The sequence below is a fragment of the Notolepis coatsorum genome (assembly GCF_963971535.1).
Source record: "Notolepis coatsorum genome assembly, chromosome: 2".
NCBI lineage: Eukaryota > Metazoa > Chordata > Actinopteri > Aulopiformes > Paralepididae > Notolepis > Notolepis coatsorum.
The window spans coordinates 171,302,526-171,308,525 of NC_140166.1; the positions used below are offsets into that span (position 1 = coordinate 171,302,526).

Genomic DNA, 6,000 nt, shown 5'->3' on the forward strand with positions numbered 1-6,000 from the left:
AATCACCTGCACAGTCAAGCTAGAACGCTAACTAGCAGCTGACTACTGTATACAGTTCCATTTCAATAGATTAACATTACACCTCTGTGATTTTAATGCAGTTCCCTGTTGGTCAGTCTGTGTCTGTTCTCCATCTTCTTCTGCTGTTTATAACGTTATCCTCTTCAAATATTGCAGCATGTTTCCGAGTGCTCCATTGACTGAGAGAATGGCCAGTATCGCGGGAACTTTTATGAAACATTCTGATATTTTTGCGGGTCTCGTCGTGCCACTGTCAACTATTAAGCGAGCACTCAGAAGATGTTCACTGTTTGTCCGTAATATTGACGTACAGAGATTTAGAGTTTCCAGTCAGATGGGATAACGTTACTATTAGTTTGGGGACTATAATGTATATATATATTTTTTTTACTTGTCCGGTTGGACAAGTTAAATTGTAGGCCTATTATGCTTGTCCGACAGTTTTAAAAACCTTTTTTTACTTATTTTTTTTTACAATCGGACAAGCCTTAACACTTTGAATGCCGACGACGTGTATTCTCGTCTTATCAGACCCCCCGTTGAGTGCCGACGACGTGTATTGTCGTTTGATTTTTTTATTAGCGATCTGAATTCATATTTCATCAACCGAGTCTCCCGTTGGTACAGCAGACTCTAGGAGCTCAGATGGGGAAAAACCGCCCCCTATCGTCTATCCCTGTGTAACTGCAGGTCAGTCGATTATACTGGGAGATCCCTGTGGGGGTGGCCAACTGGCTCCACTGTGCTGGCGAGCCGTCTGATGATGAGTTGGAAAGCAGCCTGGAATATATATTTACAGCAGCCAATAATCAATCAATAAACGCGATCGATATTTGGAATGGCGCTCAGGAATTGGAATAATCTTTTTGGAGAACATCTGATCTAAGGTAAGGAGTCTATGTTACCAGTTTTAGGATAATCAGACCTGTATTCACTGAGATATCAGCATGTGCCATGTGTGTGTGTGTGTGTGTGATCTTGAGGAAATGGATAATAGATTTTTCAGCCCGCCTCTATAGCGTGCATAAGTACACATATACTATCGATAATCTAGCGTTTATTTGAAAACGATTCATAAATAGGCCGACAAATGACAACGTGTCTAGTGTATTCGAGAATATTCCAATAAATGCAGTTTATGGGGGAATCTTTAAATTTTCCGAACATTTTCGAGAGAACGGTAGCTTTTCGAAATGCTATAAAAAGGATATGAACCGATTAAAAAACAATCCGTTTCGACAATGTTGACTGCAAACAAGTCATTGATAAGCGACGGGCAGATTAGACACATTTTGAGCGCTAACATTGAAGTGGATGATGGCATTCAACGGGGTAAAAAGGTAAACAAGGCCGGCACTGATAGTGTTAATGTCAAGCCCTGGCTAGTAGTCGGAGCTCTTGAACTGACATGGCATGCTGCAGTGTGTGTAGTGTGTAGTGTGTGTGTGTATTGTGTGTGTTATGTGTGTGCTGCAGTGTGTGTGTGTGTGTGATGTGTGCGCACACTATACAGCATGTTATTCTTGCTAGAGCTATTGTGTTGAGAGTGTTAAAAGACCACAGTGCGTCTGTGAGTATGAAGTATGCGTCGACTCGGCCACATTCACACCCACACTGTATACATGCTGTAGATCCCACTCTCTGTTTGCCATCACGGCAACCGTTCCTCATATCCACACACACACACACACAAAAAAGAAAATCGGTAACACGCTCATATAGCCCCCTCTCCACCAACCCCCATGCTCTCTGTTTGTTATCCCACATTGTGTAATCACCCTCAGTGACGGTACATAAACAGCTTTCACAATCAGCTGGGACCTTTTCACAGAGCCAGCACTCTGGGGGTTATGGGAGGGGAAGGGGAGGGGGGGGGGGGCTAAGTTGTCGAAGTAGGATAGTACTTTTTTTGGAGGCTTGAGGGGGGTGGACACATCCGCTCCAGCTGTGTTTAGGAATCTGACAGATAGTGCACTCCATTAATTCCCTTTATTAAACCACTGGGTCCAGGCCAAGCCAGGGAAAACGATCGCAGCTGTAACCCTTCACATGCTGGCCGGACTATTGCACACACACACACACACTGCTGGCCAGATGTCACCGCCGTGGGTGAGACAGGGGTTGTGGCTTTGACCAAGTGAGACCTGTCTCCTAGTCTCAGCAGAGAAGTTGATCTCTGTCTCTGGAGGGGGGGGACTGACCATCGGGTGTACGCCTGGAGTCTCTTATGAAGTAGGGGTGGGGAATCGATACAATATAGTATTGCGATATTTTGCATGTCGATATTGTATCGATACATGGACGGCAAGTATCGATCTTTTATTAAATAAAAAATTATTTCCCTTTTTTTTGCTTTGCAATCCCATTTTGCTGCAATAAAAGTTATTGAAGCGAGGTGAACAGATTGAAAACGTTTTCTTATTAGATGAAAAAAATATCGCAATACTATCCTATTGTGACTAAAGTATCGTGATAATATCGTATCGCGGGGGCCTCTGGTGATTCCCACTCCTTCTATGTAGTTGAGTTACTGTTGACCGCCCACAGTAGTATATGTGTGTGAAATAAATAAACTTTATTCAGTTTTTTTTTTACAAAGTCAGTTGTAAAAAGAAAAGTTTAAGAGAGAAAAATGTAAAAAATGTTGATTATAAAAAGACATACATGAAAGCTGTTCCACAAAGCATAATCGAAAAAGATTAGATAGATAAATGAACGTCAAATCCTAAAGCGTCATGACATTAAGACAAACACCATAATGATAAGTAGCTGAAGTTTGATCTGCCACATGAGCAGGGCAGGCACACTTTGGCCCGAGCGCAGAAAGCTCTCAGAAGGGCCTTGAGAATGATTCTCTTGTTGCTCGCTGGCAGATGAATCAAAGCAGTGCTATCCCTTGATGTTGTTTGAAATATTTATCAAATGAGACAATACAAGGAGTGGCACAAATCATAAATATCAAGCAATAAAAAAAAATAGCTAATTCAAAACATATTTTTAAAAGGCTGAAAAGGCCTTTTTTACATCTGAAACATAAGCAGGACCGAGGAAACATACTTGGAAAGGAAAAAAGGTAAATAAAATGAACCGTAGAAGAAGCCATATGGAGACATAAAACACACCATACGACAGGAAGGCTGCCTTTCTATAAATTGCATGTTGACCCATTATTGCAAAATGGCAGTAGGCGACCTCAGAAGAGATTGGGGCGCGGCCCACTTAAAGGGGGCCGTGGAGGCTGTTCCGGAGCGAGTGGTCTCTGAGGCAGATCGTAAACAGAAAGGGTGTACAGTGCGCACACACTCCAGGGCCACTGTAAGCTCTCTAAGTCCCCCGAGTTAGGGGGCGGGGGGATTCGCTAGTGTCCCACAATTTTTTATTATAGTCACCAATGGATGGGTGTGTGTGTGTGTGTGTGTGTGTGTGTGTGTGTGTGTGTGTGTGTGTGTGTGTGTGTGTGTGTGTGTGTGTGTGTGTGTGTGTGTGTGTGTGTGTGTGTGTGTGTGTGTGTGTGTGTGTGTGTGTGTGTGTGTGTGTGTGTGTGTGTGTGTGTGTGTGTGTGTGTTAAGAAGAACAATGAGTTCGCTTGGCGGCGGCGGTGATGAGATTTAACGATGCGAGCAGAGAGCGAGGGTGGAGACGATGGTGGCGTGGTGGTGGGGGGGGGGGGGGGTTCAGTGAAGGAGGAGGAGGGGGGGGGGGGGGGGGTTCTCCACAACAGACTGTTACGGCGCCCTCTTGGGGGCTTCCTCCATGGAGCATGGCTAATCCAGACCAGCCCCTGGCCTCCTGCTTTACAGCTGACTAGGGAGAAACCATAAAAAAAAGAGCCTCTCCTCTCTCTCTCTCTCTGTGGTGTGAGGAGCCGGGGCGGGGCTCTGGCGGGGAGCCCACACACTGTAGCTATGTATGAAAAAGAGCTTCAGGGCAAGGCAGGGCAGGGGCCTGGAGCGGGTCGATGGGGTCACCTGGTCACTGAGTGCACGAGAGAGAGAGAGAGAGAGAGAGAGAGAGAGAGAGAGGGGAGAGAGAGAGAGGGGGAGAGAGAGAGAGGGGGAGAGAGAGGGGGAGAGAGAGAGAGAGGCTGCTGTTGTGTTGATGGAACGACTTTGACATGTGTCCTTCACCTAACAACACACGCGCCCCTCCCCGCTGAAATACTTTGAGATAATATCACGCTTGGACGGATCGCCCTGCCTTGCGTAGAAACATAACAAGCCTATATGATACGTGTAATTTGCGTGTCTTTCCAGCTGTAAAAACAGCATGGTTTTTTTTTTATTTATTTTTTGCAATGCGTGTTATCTGATCACGTGCATCATCCTCGAGGAAGCCCACACTCGTGGAGAGAGAGAGAGTTCGGTGAATTTAAGACATTCCTAAAAGGCGGGGGGAACAAACACAAGAGCGCGGGCTGCGTTCCAGAGTGGAGAGCTTGCGATATGATATTGGCTTTCATGGAGGTGGAACGTGGATGACTCCCCTCCAGGGCAGGTCTTATCAGTGTCAAATATGTGGAGATTACTCAGCCGCCCCTATATAGATCAGTTCCCGGTGGGCGAGAGCAGTGATCTCATGAGAAAAGAAAAGCCCACTATAGGATTTATGAAGGTAATAGATATGAGTAACCATATGGTGGCGGCAGAAAGACCTTTGTCCCCCGCTTATGCATCAAACATAAAAGAAATAATGTCCTGTTATTAGAAGGAGTTCAGTGCGAGTCTTAAGTGCGGCTCCCGTGTTTCCTTTGTGGTTGTTTTGTGGCGGGGTGGGGGCGTGGGGGGGGGGGGGGGGGGGGTAATTTTTTGATGCTTGTCAGATGTCCATCCCTGATGCTCCTTAGTTTTGGTTCAAGTGCAGTGAGCTTTTTCTTCCAAAGCTTGGAGAAGCGTGAGCTGGACTCTTGTAAAGGCATTCGAATGTGCTGCTCATGTGCTGTGATAAAATTGTGCACGTGCGCGTGTGTGTGATGGTCTCATGTGCTGTGATAAAGCCGTGCACGTGTGTGTGATGGTCTCATGTGCTGTGATAAAGCCGGGCACGTGTGTGTGATGGTCTCATGTGCTGTGATAAAACCGTGCACGTGCGCGTGATGGTCTCATGTGCTGTGATAAAACCGTGCACGAGCGTGTGATGGTTCCATGTGCTGTGATAAAACCGTGCACGAGCGTGTGTGTGTGTGTGATGGTCTCATGTGCTGTGATAAAACCGCGCACGAGCGTGTGTGTGTGTGATGGTCTCATGTGCTGTGGTAAAACCGTGCACGTGTGTGTGATGGTCCCATGTGCTGTGATAAAACCGTGCACGAGCGTGTGTGTGTGTGATGGTCTCATGTGCTGTGATAAAACCGTGCACGTGTGTGTGATGGTCCCATGTGCTGTGGTAAAACCGTGCACGAGCGTGTGTGTGTGTGATGGTCTCATGTGCTGTGATAAAACCGTGCACGTGTGTGTGATGGTCCCATGTGCTGTGGTAAAACTGTGCACGTGCGTGTGTGTGTGATGGCCTCATGCGTTTAAGATGCATATTTACAAATAATTCTTTTTTTAAAAGCGGTCTCCTGGTTGTAACACTGTAATCGCTGTCAGTTCTGCCAAGATACTTGAAAAGACGCACAATCTTTTGATTTTGCTACACACACACACACACACACACACACACACACACACACACACACACACACACACACACACACACACACACACACACACACATGTACGCAAGCGCACACACACACACACACACACACATGTACGCAAGCGCACACACGCACGCACATCAGACAGATGTTTCCAGAAGTCCCTTTAAACAACAGCTGCTGCTGCTTTCTGTGTGCCTGGAACCCCCCTCCGCCTACGACGATGTTGCTCCCCTCTCACACAGTTCCTAAAGCTGTCACCTTGACACTGATCAGCTAAAGAAGCTTTCGTGTTCTCCAAGGCCCTCCAACTCAAAACAACCTTAACATGTACAGAGCCA

At 46.4% G+C, this 6,000-nt stretch overlaps 1 protein-coding gene across 1 annotated transcript in view; it reads left to right on the plus strand.

The window, feature by feature from the left end:
• The window catches only part of crocc2 (ciliary rootlet coiled-coil, rootletin family member 2), a gene marked incomplete at both ends in the record, with an annotated part of 87,515 nt that overhangs the window by 39,927 nt on the left and 41,588 nt on the right, over positions 1–6,000 (plus strand).